This window comes from Marmota flaviventris, chromosome 7 (genome assembly GCF_047511675.1).
Source record: "Marmota flaviventris isolate mMarFla1 chromosome 7, mMarFla1.hap1, whole genome shotgun sequence".
NCBI lineage: Eukaryota > Metazoa > Chordata > Mammalia > Rodentia > Sciuridae > Marmota > Marmota flaviventris.
The window spans coordinates 89,310,152-89,326,790 of record NC_092504.1 but is presented as its reverse complement, the minus strand read 5'-3'; the positions used below and the strand labels follow the sequence as shown (position 1 = coordinate 89,326,790).

The 16,639-nt window shown below is 40.5% G+C and overlaps 1 protein-coding gene and 1 non-coding gene across 2 annotated transcripts in view; one reads left to right on the top strand and one right to left on the bottom strand.

The window, feature by feature from the left end:
• The window catches only part of Rpl34 (ribosomal protein L34), a 535,705-nt gene that overhangs the window by 255,856 nt on the left and 263,210 nt on the right, over positions 1-16,639 (top strand). The gene's annotated exons all lie outside the window — the stretch shown is intronic.
• On the bottom strand, positions 3,245-3,317 carry Trnav-cac (transfer RNA valine (anticodon CAC)). The gene has a single exon. It is a non-coding gene; the product is annotated as a tRNA-Val (tRNA).

The following is a 16,639-nucleotide window of genomic DNA, read 5'->3' as shown; positions in this document are numbered from 1 at the left end:
ACAGTTTAAAATCAACTGAATTTGGGATTAGGAGAGCACTCCAGTCTGCACAGGGCTCCACAGCTACCTTCCTAACATTGAGGAAAGGCTATGAGTGAGCCTGAGGCATCTTACCATCTGAGGGAATCCAAATCCAGCCCAGAATACTCCTCTATCAAAAAGTGCTAGAGGAAGGAACAAAGTATTATCAGTAGATATCCTAATACACTGAAATATTCCCAGGTGATTTAAGTAGCAGTGTTGTGACTCTCTAATTCAGATCCTCTTTGCCCAGTTAAAAGGTGTTTCCACAACCAACCAGCTCCCAGCTGTGGGATTAGATCAATCACTGCAGGAAAAAAGCAATATGTCAGCAAGATGATTGTAGAAACCCCTGAAGTTTTGCCTAGGTTTCCTAGAAACAGCAGAGCATTCCAATTAACTATCTACTTGAGCCGTGTTTGAATTCGCCTTGCAACTACTTCCTTATACCTTGAGTTGTTTTAGAATTTTCAGTACCACTAGAATCAGGCTCTTGTTCCTCGGATTCTACACTAAGAAATAGCTCAGTTTAAATTTCCCATTAGGGTGAGCAGAGACAGCTCTGCTGAGCACACCTATTCACGAAGCTCTCATTTACTGCCTTCTGGATGTGTTACTGGTTTCTTCTGTCTTTCCCTGGTAGAAAGGAAACATTCATCTGAAGAGTAGAATGAGGAGGTAGTCCAGGAAGAGAATCATCACAACACTCAATGTTTGCACATTTTAATTTAAGCACCAAAGACAACAAGTGGGTCAACAGATAGAAGCTTTAAAGAAATGTTTAAAAGTAATGTTTAAAGAAAAAGAATTCTATTGAATTCTGTTTTTCATCAACACAAGTTCATTCTGCCATTGAAATCAGCAAAGCCATAACAGATCTTTCGGCAGGGTTTTCCCACTAACCCATGCGCCCGCTCCAGATACATAAGCCCTCATCTGGACACCTACATATCATGATCAATAGTCAACAGTCTCATGTTTCACTTAATGTGAGATTTCCTCTTTGAGGTCCTGGATTTAAAAAAAAAATACACAAAGAATTAAGTTTCACTTCAAAGGAGTAATAAAAAGAATGTTATGTTTTGCCTAAGAACTAAATGATTTCCATCCTCATGAAAAGCAGACAGCCATAGGTATATGACTAGGGCTCCTGATAGGTAGACATCAATGTTTCCACCCAAAAATAACTGGCTTTTGCCATTATAGACAACTTACAATCAAATTAAACTCAGAATGAAGCCATCTTGGTCTTTGCATGATAGGAAGGAAGTGAATACATCTGAAATTTGAGTGACATATAGCATTTTGGTTGCATTTTAAACCTTTGTTCTTTGTGCTATAAACATCATTGATATGTAAATTGGGGATTTATTCTGGATGACTCCAGAAAAATTTTAGTCATCCCAATGGGCTACCTATTCCAGTGTCTTGTGTTTCTCATTCTGAAGTGTACAGATAATTGGCCTATCTGTTTTGTAGGTTGTACCACAGTTTTGTATGTACAAGTGGCAAAAGGGCAAATTGTGCATAGGGTAGGGAGGAAATGGCTCTATTCAGGATGATCTTGAAGCACACTTTCACGGTCAGGTGGAAGGGAAGAAAGTGCTGCATAAGTGTTCATGAGGCTGTATGGATTCAAGACGAACCCATACTCCAAGTTCACATCGCTTCCAGCAGAGTCATGTAGCTCTCACTGAGCATCTATTTACAGATACCCTAAATTTCCTAGATGATTAGTAAGAAACAAAATCAAAGATTGTCACTGTTTGATTAAAAATGAAGAACTTTTCAAGAAGTTGAATGATTCGCCTCAAATTATGCAATCATTCCATGCTGAGCCTAGATTAATAGTTGGAATATAGAGAGGCCTGGGAAGAGGGCATAGAAAGCCAAGTCTGAGCCCGTGTTTATCCATCAGGATCTCATACCATTCTCACTAGCATCCCAGGAGGTGGGTTTTCTTACTCCCACTTTACGGGTGAAGAAATAGGAGCTTTTTTTAGGTAACGTGGCTACCTTTACACAGTTATAAAGTAAGAGAACCAATGATAAAACACGAGACTCATCCTTACCTCGAAGCCCCTGTGTGCTGGGCCCTCGATCTGTTTGCCAAAGTGCAGTGCACGCATCTCTCCTTCAGATGGCCTGTGCAAGGAAACTTGCAGTAGTTCCTGAACCACTCCCACCAGAATCACCTGAGAGACTCATAAACTGCAGAGCCTTGCACCCTCCCCAGGCACTTCCACCTCAATACCAGCAGGTCTTTGGGGCAGGTGTCCTGATGGTATCATACAAGGGCTGAAAATGGACAATCCCACCTTGTGGGCATTTTCCTCTTTAAATAACTGAGAAAAGGAAAGGATTTGAAATACGCATACATTGTCTTTTTAATTTAACTTTATTTAAAGGGGAAAACAGTATGCAAATGACAGTAGAGGTGGTGGCAGATCCATCAAAGTTTGGGGCCACTGTTCTGAGATGGAAAGGAAAGGAACATGCCTGTTTGTCCAGATATAGGCATAAGCTGGAGAGCAAAGATCTGTCTGGGAGTTCAGGGACCCTCTGCTGTTTTCACAACCCCATCCTGCCACTGGAGAACAGGGTAGGGGTGATGTTGCAGGAAAGATCACTGAGTCCCCAGCACAGCATCCTTGTCTCAGTCAGTCAAAAGCACAAAAAGCACCCATCACCACAGCACCTCAGCAACGAGCAGATGCACTACAGCTTGTTCGGTTTCTCCCTGAACACCTGGGGTTGTAGACCTCTTAGATAATTAATAAAATCTTTGGACCTTTTTCCCAGAAAAAATGCTCTCACACATACAAAAATGTTATCACATTTCAGGGAGTTCTCAGACTCCTCGAAATTCCTCTAACAGACTCCAATTTAGGAATCTCTTCTTTATGCGAAAACACAGTTTATTTCAGCTCAGGGCAAGCTAGTTCTCTATTAATTTCATTTGCTATCAATTTTGCTGAAATCCAACTTACCCTTCCTCTGAGTGAAGCATATTTTAAATAGGAATTCTTCATCTGGAGTTCATAGTTCCCAGTGGGATAGAGCTAGAATGGAGATTTGGAAGTGTCCATGGATCCCCTGACCCTTTAAGAAATACTCAAATATTGGTGCCTTTTCCTGGGAAGAACTTTGATTAGAATATTGAAGGAGCTTACAACCAAAAACAGTTTTAAAAATACATCCTTTTTTTTTTTTTTTTTTTTTTTGGTGGTGCTGGGGGTTGAACCCAGGGCCTTGTGCATGTGAGGCAAGCACTCTACCAACTGAGCTACATCCCCAACCCTAAAAATACATCTTTTAAAAGACTGTTAAAGAAAATCTTTATAAATGTACTATAATACCCAGATAAAAGGAAATAAAAAAACCTCACAAAACAAAGGTATATTCACTGAATTGCCATATTAATACCTTATAACTGTCACTCAGGTCAAGAAATAGAATTCTGTGGGCCAGAGTTCCTGCACCAATCTATCCCAGCAACACCCCTGTGTGCCTCACTCCAGTCACACCCCCTCCCCCATCCCTGCAGAAATAACTGCTATCCTGAGATTTAAACTGGCACTTCCTATGAGCAGACACTTAACAGAAGAAGATATACAATCGATTAGCAAATTTATGAAAAAATGTTCAACGTCTCTAGCAATTAGAGAAATGCAAATTAAAACCACTCTATCTCACTCTAGAATGGCAATTATCAAGAATTCAAGCAACAATAAGTGCTGGCAAAGATGTGGGGGGAAAGATACACTGATTCATTGCTGGTAGGATTGCAAAATGATGTACCCACTTTGGAAAGCAGTATGGAGATTCCTTAGAAAACTTGGAACAGAACCACCATTTGACCCAGCTATTCCACTCCTCAATCTGTACTCAAAGGACTTAAAATTAGCATACTATAGTGACACAGCCACCTCAATGTTTATAGCAGCTCAATTCACAATAGCTAAACTGTGGAAGAAACATAGATGCCCTTCAATAGGTGAATGGATTAACAAACTGTGGTGAATATATATACAATGGAATATTACATTAGCACTAAAAGAGACTCAAATTATGGCATTTGCAGGTAAATGGATGGAGTTGGAGAATATCATGCTAAATGAAGTAAGCCAATCCCAAAAAACCAAAGGCCAGTGTTCTGATAAGTGGATGCTGATCCATAACAGGGTTGGGGAGCAAATTTGATTGGGCAAAGGGGAGGGAGGGGAGTGGGCATGGGGGCAGAAAAGATGGAATGAGATGGACATCATTATGTATGACTGCCCATATGGTGCAACTCTATGTCGTGTACAAAGAGAGAAATGAAAAGTTGTGTTCCATTTGTGTAAAAAAATATTTAATTAATCAAATATATATATAAAACCTCAAAATAAATAAATGGACCATCACTTCCTTGTCATTCTTCATGATTTTCTCACCTGAGCATGTATCCTGAGACACTGTCATTATAGTTTCAATCTTTTTAAGCCACAAGTTATTTTCCAACTTTATTAACTGTCAAACATATTAAGATATATGATGTTTTGATATACGTACACAGTGAAGTATTATAAGAGTCAAGCAAACTAACAAACTCACCATCTCATATAGTTACCTTTCTTCTTTTCTTTTTTCCTCTTCCCTTCCCATCCTTCTCCTTCCTTCCTCCCTGTTAATAAATTGAGTACCTAAAATTTACTCTCTTGGAAAACTACCAGTATATAAAATCTTTACTAACTGTAGTCCTCATGTTGTACATTACATCTCCAGACTTACTCATCCTACCTACTGCAGCTTTGTACCCTTTGACCAACATCATCACGAGCCATCCATGGGCTGTGTGTGTGAGCTATGCTCATTTGAGCGTATTAGGGGACTGGCCTGGGTTGTGCACTCATTGGGCCATGCCATGCAAAAGTGCCTTTCCTCTTGCTCTGTGTGATCCCACACAGCACCTGAGATGGGTGTGACTTGCCAAGATGTCAATCAATCTGCTGACCTTAAGATATCACCAAGCATGACTCCACGCTTTGAAACCCTATCCCTTGCCAGGTGATTCCTATTCAGACGACTTCTGGTCCAGTTGAAAGAAGCACTGCTATAAGGAATCATGTATAGCACTTATCTTAACACACTACTCTCGGTAGATCCCGCTACACATTGTATGCTGGGCAGAATAAACACAAGCAAAAGGAAATATTAGAGTCCATTTATAAACAATTCCTTAAAAATGCCTGCAAATATCTAAGGACTTTCCGCGAAGGGATAACTACCAAGAAGGCCCACCAATAGCTGGTTTGTCCTAAGTGAAGATAGGCTAGAATTGTATCCCCTGTCCTTTAAAACCAAGTATCCAAGCACCTGCCCTTTCTCCCTCAGAACCCACATCTCCTCTCTTAAAATGTTCTGTCCATGAAAGTGCAGCCCAGTGCCTGCCACCATAGGAAACTAAACCACAGGCTGGTTTGGAGGAACTTGCAAAAGAAGGGTGGTTCAGCTCAGGTTAGATCCCCACAATTCTACCCTGTGTTCACTTGAACAGGTGAGAGAAGTTTTGGTGGATCCCTGCTCCCATCAAGCAGGTCACCTTTCTGGGAGTTGTAGGGTGCATGGGTGGGCCTACAGACTGCTGTGCTCAAAATCACCTGAGCACTGCTGTAGAACCAACCTATCTCAGCAAATTAATTGCAATAATGAACAGCTGCTAATCTGAAAGCGTTTGGTTCTCTTTTGAAATTTTTTTAAGACTCTAAATGATAGGAAAAGGTGTGAAATAAAGAAGCTGATTCTAAGGAGCTCTCTCACTAGACAAGGGAAGATACAGAAGGACCTCTGATGGCTGAGAGCTGTCTTCTAACTCTTTTTTCTCTTTCCATGGAGTCTGGAAGAAGGAGGCCATCCTGTGAATCTGGAGACACAAGAAGGCTTTGCTGATGACCTGACAAGGGGGTTGTGCCATGTTTTTATTAGTATCTTTAACTTCCCTGTGAGAAGGTTTAAGAGGACAAAGTAGTTTGACTGCTAACACATAAAGAAAGAAAGATCTCTAATAAGTCATGCTATTCAAAGTTTACTGTGCATACAGATCTCTGGAAAATATTGATAAAATGTCGTTTTGATAGGTCTGAGGGGAGGTCAGGGATCCAGCATCTCTCTCAAGCTCCCAGGTGATGTTTACGCTGCTGGTCTGGGGACCACACTTTGCATAGTTAGGTGCTTAAGGACATAGGATAAGCCTGGAGATGGGGGTTTATGAGTTTTGAATTGATAGTGTTCCTTTCAGTTCTGAAGTATAGTCCTTTTAATTCAACAACATAAATCTCTGCTTTGACTTGAATATCAAGCATTTCACATTTGTGTATATTTATCCCATAACTTTGGGGGACTTGAAGTATGTAACTATTTTGGAACTAGTAAATAATGTCAAGACATACCTTCAGTGTGCCCCATGGTGCAATCTGCTGTCCTAAAGCAAAATGCTAGATCATACCAGTCACATCTACGGTTTTTCTTCACAGATTCCCTTGATATTTAAATGTGCTTAACAATTACAGAAATAATTGTGTCAGGACCTACATTTCCCAGAACTCCTGATAAAGGATAATATTGATGCCGCTCTTCAAACAATTCCCCTCTATTGAGTTAAGTAATTAATTAATTTACATAAGGGATTGAACCCAGGGGCACTTAACCATTGAGCCACATCCCCAGCCCCACTTTTTAAATTTTGAGACAGGGCCTTGCTAAGTTGCTCAGGCTGGCTTTGAACTTGAGATCTTCCTGCCTTAGCCTCCTGAGAGGTGGGATCACGGGCCTGAATTCTCTTTGATCCCTGAGGTCTCATAAAGAGTTTGACTTATCCACCTTTCTCACCACTAAAGTCATACATAAAAACAACTCATCGAGTGTACTAATCACAGCATTTTGCTCTCCCAGCTTCTATATGTTGTGTGACTTAAAGCAGAAAGCCCATGTCATTGTGAATCTCTCACTTCACAGATAAATGGAGTGCCTCCAGGGTGAGTCATATGATTTATAGACCCTCTGTACTCTAATAGGTTGGTACCAGTACGATGTCAGAGGGCCAATTGTCATCTGTGATTTGTGATCAAATCTCTTCTCTTAGGAATTCAAGTATCTGATTATGTTTTTGATGAAATTGCCCAAAACTAAAGAAAAGAACACAAGGTAGGAAGATGAGAAACTGCTTCTGGTGTTTGGTTAGACCTCGCTACTTCTTACTTTAAGAAGAAAAATTGAGAGTGGGGAAAAGACACAGAGAAAAGTAACCAAGTAACCAAGAGATAGAAAGCAGTTGTTCAAGAAAAAGCTGATGGAGAGAGCTATATTAGCTGTAAATATAGAGATTAAGGAGTCATTTAATTCTCATTTTTAGACACATGGAGCAGAATTACAAGGCAAAGTTATTCTATCTTTACACAGAATATATTTACAAGTGTAGATTTGGCAGATAATCTCTCTTAAGTGCTTTCAGGGGCCATGATTTAATTTCTTTTAAAAGTTACATAGTATAGAGGTAACAGTCTTTTTAATGGCAACACTAAAATCTGTATTCATGTATTGAATGGCTAGGTTATTCCTATGAACTAAGAATGATATTTCCTAATCTTTGCAAGTAAAGTTTAATTTCACCATAGTTAAAAATGTAAATGCTTACACTAATCTACATTTGTAATTTGTTTCTCTTCTTTTGAAGTTCTTTATTAGCTGTGCCCTCTACCATCAGATCACCACTGAACCCCATGCTAATGGGTATAAATTACTGTGGTGCCAGCTTGTCTTACCTTTGTTAAATATGTGCCAACTGTTTCACAATGAACCTTTACTTTCTTTTTTATGACTAGCTGTAAAAACTGTGCTTAGAGTCAGTGAATGGACACAGTTTACATATTATGTCCACAATCTTGAAAGTTCCTACCTAAGCCAATTTTTTACTCTCCAGGGAGTAAATCATGGTATTTTCCCTTTTCTTGATGTGCATTCTTTTTCCTCCCCTCCCCTCTCCTGTCCTCTCCTGTCCTCTCCTCTCTTCAAAAACAGACAAGCAACAAAGAAAACCGGAAATGTGTTCTCTCACATTGCTGGAAGCATCTTGATCCAAAATCAAGTTGTCATCAGAGTGTTTCCTTATTTTCATTCATTTTTCCTCTGAAAGAAGATAGGAAGAAAATCAGTAACAAAAACGGGGCATCCATTGGTCAATTTTACTCTTCAGTAAAATTGGGGAGGGGAGAAATTGACATTATTATGAAAATAGCAGTCTGTGATCTATTTTAACACATGAAACTCTACCTATTCATTATTAGAAAAGGGTAATCAAGAATTGGAATCTTAAAATCAGATGTCACAGGGGTCTAAAATTAGAACCAACCAGGTGAAGACCTAAGAGTTTTACAGTTTTTTATCTTGTGGGATGCATTGATTGGATTACCATAATTTTGTGCTAGGTTTAAAATTAGATTACCACAGAATGTATATGCACATTTCCATGTAAAATAAGAACTTAAAAAATTATGTTTGAAACCTGAAGAAACTTGTGAAGAAAACAGAAGTGTTTAGAAAGGAAAGCCAAGAAATGGAGACCAAATAATACCTGAAGATATCAAATAATAAATGATTGTTCTGAACTTGTTTGGAGTTGAATAAAGAGGCAGCATATGAGAGAAGGGAAATAACATTTTGGTGGGGAGGAATGATTCCTAATGTTTTACCAAGTCAGGGTAAGTATAATGTTAATATATTCACAATAAAGCTAACAAAGAATCTCCTGGGAATTTTCCATATTGGCTCTTCTTGAAGGAAATTGGCTGGAAAACAAAACCTTTGACTTTCATACTTCTAGTCTCAGGGTTTTTTTTTTCTCTTCTTTAAGATATGGCATTTTCCCTTTCCTCAATATACATTCCTCCCCCTCCCCCGTGTGTGTGTGTGTGTGTGTGTGTGTGTGTGTGTGTGTTTAAAAAACAGAAATAACAAAGAAAACTGGAAATGTGTTCTCTCACACTCCTGGAAGTAGTGTTTGCTATACCACATATTTTGGATTATGACCAGCTGAACTTTTGAATCATTTTGGTCTAATTAAACTTCCCTAGAGATGTAAGCACATGATCCTAAACAAAGATTCACAATCTCCTTGTAGAAGAGATATGTAAGCAAATGAAGAGTAACAACATACACACCTTTTTAATTGTAGAGCAAATGGAGAACCAGCCCAACCAGTGCATTCTTGACTATAATGCCCACTTGGTCTCGTCTTGTGTTCTCTGGTATGAAGCTTGCAGTGAGAATCTTCTCTCTGTTTATTCTAAGAGGTCAGTTGACATGGAGGTGGAAGGTGAAGGGCCATTTGTTCACATCTGTGTAACACCAACCCAGCAGCAAAGGGCAAAGTGTGTGCTCTCTCATTCAGGAAAACAGATCCTGCTGTTTTGGCGCTTAGGAGAAAGGTGTCTCAGAGTCAGTGGAAGAAAGCTTGAGGGCTGGGCACTTGGGCCTCAGCTCAAACACCAAAGAGTTAATATTCTCCTTCTAATATATCTGACATCAGGAAGCCACTGTCCACTGACTCTGAACTTGGCCAGGCCATTCACAATGGCTGTTGGAGGAGGAACATACAAGAGAAAAAGAGAAGAGCAATAATATCTGTCATCTCAGGGAGAGGCTAGAAATGCTGAGAAGTAGCTTCCCATGTCCCAAAGCAAAAGGAAGGCTACATTACCCAGGGGTTGCAGATAAAAGACCTTGATATGCAGTCTACCTTCTTTTTGTGAGCTCCCTTGGTCACAGCACTCTTTCCTAAACAGGCAGTATCTCAGAATCCTCAAAATAGTGCTCCATGGAGGTCCCTCCAACTGGCTGGAATGGACCTCAGACCTATTTGACATCCTTGATTTATGCTACAGGATAGTAGCATTTCTTCACTGGGGAAACCATTTTGCTGGACCCGAGGAACATAGGGATAGTAATAGCTTTTTCCTTTCTGGAAGTTCTGTCCAGTGGTATGGAAACATAGATGCACATAAACTGGATGGTTACTTTCTGTGGATACATCAAAGGATGGATTTATGGTTATGTCAGGTCGTCCTCTTGCCTGTCTTGTTCCATTTCAAATTCCAAGTGTTTTGCACTGTTTTTGACATCTAGTTGGTACTTAGTAAATGTTTTCTAAATGAATAAATAAATGAAAAAAAATGACCAAAGTTAAATCATAGAGGTCAGTTCTTATTTTGTCATTATAGAATGTGTTTAATAGAAGTTTTATAATTTTGAATTTTTTTTTTTAATTTTTTATTGTGGGTTGTTCAAAACATTACAAATTTCTTGACATATCATATTCCACACTTTGATTCAAGTGGGTTATGAACTCCCACCTTCACCCCATACCCAGATTGCAGAATCACATCAGTTACACATCCATTGATTTACAAATTGCCATACTAGTGTCTGTTGTGCTCCGCTGCCTTTCCCGTCCTCCCCCATCCCCCCTCCCCACTTCTCCCCTCCCCTCCCCTCCTCTCTCTCTACCTCCTCTACTGTATAACCCTGAGGGTCTCCTTCCATTACCATGCAATTTCCCTTCTCTCTCCCTTTCCCTCCCACCTCTCAACCCTGTTAAATGTTAATCTTCTTCTCCTGCTCTTCATCCCTACTCTGTTCTTAGTTACTCTCCTTATATCAAAGAAGACATTTGGCATTTGTTTTTTAGGGATTGGCTAGCTTCACTTAGCATAATCTGCTCTAATGCCATCCATTTCCCTGTAAATTCTATGATTTTGTCATTTTTTAATGCAGAGTAATACTCCATTGTGTATAAATGCCACATTTTTTTTATCCATTCGTCTATTGAAGGGCATCTAGGTTGGTTCCACAGTGTTGCTATTGTGAACTGTGCTGCTATGAACATCGATGTAGCAGTGTCCCTGTAGCATGCCCTTTTTAGGTCTTTAGGGAATAGACCAAGAAGGGGAATAGCTGGGTCAAATGGTGGCTCCATTCCCAACTTTCCAAGAAATCTCCATACTGCTTTCCAAATTGGCTGCACCGATCTGCAGTCCCACCAGCAATGTACAAGTGTACCCTTTTCCCCACATCCTCGCCAGCACTTGTTGTTGTTTGACTTCTTAATGGCTGCCAATCTTACTGGAGTGAGATGGTATCTTAGGGTGGTTTTGATTTGCATTTCTCTGACAGCTAGAGATGTTGAGCATTTTTTCATGTACTTGTTGATTGACTGTATGTCCTCCTCTGAGAAGTGTCTGTTCAGGTCCTTGGCCCATTTGTTGATTGGGTTGTTTGTTCTCTTATTGTCTAATTTTTTGAGTTCTTTGTATACTCTGGATATTAGGGCTCTATCTGAAGTGTGAGGAGTAAAGATTTGTTCCCAGGGTGTAGGCTCCCTATTTACCTCTCTTATTGTTTCTCTTGCTGAGAAAAAACTTTTTAGTTTGATTAAGTCCCATTTGTTGATTCTAGTTATTAACTTTTGTGCTATGGGTGTCCTATTGAGGAATTTGGAGCCCGACCCCACTGACTGTAGATCGTAGCCAACTTTTTCTTCTATCAGACAGCGCGTCTCTGATTTGATATCAAGCTCCTTGATCCATTTTGAATTCACTTTTGTGCATGGCGAGAGAAAGGGATTCAGTTTCATTTTGTTGCATATGGATTTCCAGTTTTCCCAGCACCATTTGTTGAAGATGCTATCCTTCCTCCATTGCATGTTTTTAGCCCCTTTATCAAATATAAGAAAGTTGTAGTTTTGTGGATTGGTTTCTGTGTCCTCTATTCTGTACCATTGGTCCACCCGCCTGTTTTGGTACCAGTACCATGCTGTTTTTGGTAACAAAACATTTGCTCTGTAGTATAGTTTGAAGTCTGGTATCGCTATACCGCCTGATTCACACTTCCTGCTTAGCATTGTTTTTGCTATTCTGGGTCTTTTATTTTTCCATATGAATTTCATGATTGCTTTCTCTATTTCTACAAGAAATGCCGTTGGGATTTTGATTGGCATTGCATTAAACCTATAGAGAACTTTTGGTAATATCGCCATTTTGATGATGTTGGTTCTGCCTATCCATGAACAGGGTATATTTTTCCACCTTCTAAGATATTCTTCTATTTCTCTCTTTAGGGTTCTGTAGTTTTCATTGTATAAGTCTTTCACCTCTTTTGTTAGGTTGATTCCCAGGTATTTTATTTTTTTTGAAGATATTGTGAATGGAGTGGTTGTCCTCATTTCCATTTCAGAGGATTTGTCGCTGATATACAGGAATGCCTTTGATTTATGCGTGTTGATTTTATATCCTGCCACTTTGCTGAATTCATTTATTAGCTCTAATAGTTTCTTTGTAGAGCCTTTTGGGTCTGCTAGGTATATAATCATATCATCTGCAAATAGTGATAATTTAAGTTCTTCTTTTCCTATTTTTATGCCTTTAATTTATTTTGTCTGTCTAATTGCTCTGGCCAATGTTTCGAGAACTATGTTGAACAGAAGTGGAGAGAGAGGGCATCCCTGTCTTGTTCCAGATTTTAGAGGGAATGCCTTCAGTTTTTCTCCATTCAGAATGATGCTAGCCTGAGGCTTAGCATAGATTGCTTTTACAATATTGAGGTATGCTCCTGTTATCCCTAGTTTTTCTAGAGCTTTGAACATAAAGGGATGCTGTACTTTGTCGAATGCTTTTTCCGCATCTATCGAGATGATCATATGGTTCTTATTTTTAAGTCTATTGATGTGGTGAATAACATTTATTGATTTCCGTATATTGAACCAGCCTTGCATCCCAGGGATGAATCCTACTTGATCATGGTGTACAATTTTTTGATATGTTTTTGTATCCGATTCGCCAGAATTTTATTGAGGAGTTTTGCATCTAGGTTCATTAGAGATATTGGTCTGTAGTTTTCTTTCTTTGAAGTGTCTTTGTCTGGTTTAGGTATCAGGGTGATGTTGGCCTCATAGAATGAATTTGGAAGTTCTCCCTCCTTTTCTATTTCCTGAAGTAGCTTGAAAAGTATTGGTATTAGTTCTTCTTTAAAGGTTTTGTAAAATTCTGCTGTATACCCATCCGGACCTGGGCTTTTCTTAGTTGGTAGTCTTTTTATGGTTTCTTCTATTTCCTCAATTGATATTGGTCTGTTTAGGTTTTCTATATCCTCCTGACTCAATCTGGGCAGATCATATGACTTAAGAAATTTATCTATGCCTTCACTATCTTCTAATTTGTTGGAGTATAAGGATTCAAAATAGTTTTTGATTATCTTCTGTATTTCTGAAGTGTCTGTTGTGATATTGCCTTTTTCATCCCGTATGCTAGTAATTTGAGTTCTCTCTCTTCTTCTCTTCGCTAGCATGGCTAAGGGTCTGTCGATTTTGTTTATTTTTTCAAAGAACCAACTTTTAGTTTTGTCAATTTTTTCAATTGTTTCTTTTGTTTCAATTTCATTAATTTCAGCTCTGATTTTAATTATTTCTTGCCTTCTACTTCTTTTGCTGTTGTTTTGCTCTTCTTTTTCAAGGATTTTGAGATGAAGTATGAGATCATTTATTTGTTGGTTTTTTCTTTTTTTAAGGAATGAACTCCAAGCAATGAATTTTCCTCTCAGAACTGCTTTCAAAGTGTCCCATAGATTCCGATATGTTGCGTCTGTGTTTTCATTAATCTCTAAGAATTTTTTAATTTCCTCCTTGATGTCTTCTATAACCCATTGATCATTCAGTAACCTATTGTTCATTCTCCAAGTGATGTATGCTTTTTCCTTCCTTCTTTTATCATTGATTTTCAGTTTCATTCCATTATGATCAGATAAGATGCATGGTATTATCTCTACTCCTTTATATTTTCTAAGAGTTGCCCTGTGACATAATATATGATCTATTTTAGAGAAGGATCCATGTGCTGCTGAGAAAAAAGTGTAACTGCTTGATGTTGGGTGGTATACTCTATATATGTCAATTAGGTCTAGGTTATTAATAGTGTTATTGAGTTCTATAGTTTCCTTATTCAACTTTTGTTTGGAAGATCTGTCCAGTGGCGAGAGAGGTGTGTTGAAGTCTCCCATGATTATGGTATGGTGGTCTATTAGACTCTTGAACTTGAGAAGAGTTTGTTTGACGAACATAGCTGCACCATTGTTTGGGGCATAAATATTTATGATTGTTATGTCTTGTTGTTGTATGGTTCCCTTAAGCAGTATGTAGTGTCCCTCTTTATCCCTTTTGATTAACTTGGGCTTGAAATCTATTTTATTTGATATGAGTATGGACACTCCTGCTTGTTTCCGAAGTCCATATGAGTGATATGATTTTTCCCAACCTTTCACCTTCAGCCTATGTATGTCTTTTCCTATCAAATGCGTCTCCTGTAGGCAGCATATTGTTGGGTCTTGTTTTGTGATCCATTCTACTAGCCTGTGTCTCTTAATTGGTGAGTTTAAGCCATTAACATTTAGGGTTATTATTGAGATATGGGTTGTTCTTCCAGCCATATTTGTTTATTTATGTTACTAAACATGGTTTGTTTTCCTCTTTGATTATTTCCCCCCCCCCTTTACTGTCCTACCTCCCACTGTTGGTTTTCATTGTTATTTTCCATTTCCTCTTCCTGTAATGCTTTGGCGAGGATGTTTTGAAGAGATGGTTTTCTAGCTGCGAATTCTTTAAACTTTTGTTTATCGTGGAAGGTTTTAATTTCATCCTCCATCCTGAAGCTTAATTTCGCTGGACACACAATTCTTGGTTGGAACCCATTTTCTTTCAGTGTTTGAAATATGTTATTCCAGGATCTTCTAGCTTTCAGAGTCTGTGTTGAAAGATCAGCTGTTATCCTGATTGGCTTACCCCTAAATGTAATCTGCTTCCTTTCTCTTGTAGCTTTTAAAATTCTCTCCTTATTCTGTATGTTGGGCATCTTCATTATAATGTGTCTAGGTGTGGATCTCTTATGATTTTGCACATTCGGCGTCCTGTAGGCTTCTAGGATTTGGGATTCTGTCTCATTCTTCAAGTCTGGGAAGTTTTCTTGTATTATTTCATTGAATAGATTGCTCATTCCTTTGGTTTGGAGCTCTGTACCTTCCTGTATCCCAATGACTCTTAAGTTTGGTCTCTTAATGTTATCCCATATTTCTTGGATGTTCTGCTCATGGTTCCTTAACAGTCTTGCTGAGCTGTCTATGTTCTTTTCAAGTTGAAATACTTTGTCTTCATTGTCTGATGTTCTGTCTTCTAAGTGTTCTACTCTGCTGGTAGTATTCTCCATTGAGTTTTTAAGTTGGTTTATTGCTTCCTGCATTTCTAGGATTTCTGTTTGTTTGTTTTTTATAACCTCTATCTCCCTGTATAGTTGATCCTTTGCTTCCTGGATTTGTTTGCGTAATTCGTTGTCGAAGTGATCTTTCATTGTCTGATTTTGCTGTTTAATGTCTTCCTTGATACTCCAGATCATTTGAAGCATGTATATCCTGAATTCTTTATCTGACATTCCATCTGCTGCAGCTGTTACCTCTTCTAAAGTTGCGTTGACCTGCATTGCTTGTGGTCCTTTCTTTCCTTGTCTTTTCATACTGCTTGTGTATCTTTCCTGCAGGTGCGGGCGGCGGCTCTGCTCTCTCCTTATTCCAATTGGGGTTTCGTGGCTACCACGCCGGCAGGTCACTGGGCCTGTTCTGGGAGCTGGCGGCGGCTCTGTTCTGCCCCTGCTCCGATTGGGGTGACAAGTGTACCACGCCGGCAGGCCACTGGGCCTGATCCGCCGGTCGGTTGCAGATTTGCCTACCCTGCAGGCTCGGGAGGCGGCTCTACTCTGCCCCTACTCCAAATGGGGTGACGTGTCTGTCGTACCGGCAGGCCACTGGGCCTGTCCCGCTGGTCGGTCGCAGATCTGCCCACCTTTCGGGCACGGGTGGAGGCTCTGCTCTGCCCCTACTCCAATTGGGGTGTCGTGACTACCCCGCCTGCAGGACGCTGGGCCTGTTCCTGGCACGGGCGGCGACTCTGCTCTGCCACTACTCCAATTAGGGTGGTGTTTGTACCACGCCGGCAGGCTCCTGGGCCTGATCCGCCGGTCTGTTGTAGGTCTGCCTACCTTGGAGGCGCGGGCGGCGGATCTGCCCTGCCCCTCCTACCACGCCTGTGGACCCCTGGGCCTGATCTGCAGGTTGATCACTGGTCTGCTCACCCTGCGGGCACGGGTGGCGGTTCCGCTTCGCCCCCACTCCAATTGGGGTCACGTGACCACCACACCGGCAGGGCCTGATCTGGGCGTGGCAGAAGGATCTGCTCTGCCCCTACTCCAGTTGGGGTGACGTGTGTACCACCCTGGCAGGCCACTGGGCCTGACCCGCCAGGCTGTCACAGGTCTGTTTACCTTGCCAGCGCGAACGGCGGCTCTGCCCTGCCCTGCCCCTCCTACCACGCCCATGTACCACTGGGTCGTGGGTCTGCCCACCTTGCGGGTGCGGGTGGCGGCTCCGCTCCGCCCCCTCTCCAATTGGGGTCATGCAGTCACTACGCTGGCGAGCCGCTGGGCCTGCTCTGGGCGCTGGCGGCGGCCCGGCTCCTCCCCTCTGGCTCGTCGACAAATTGAGGAGACTC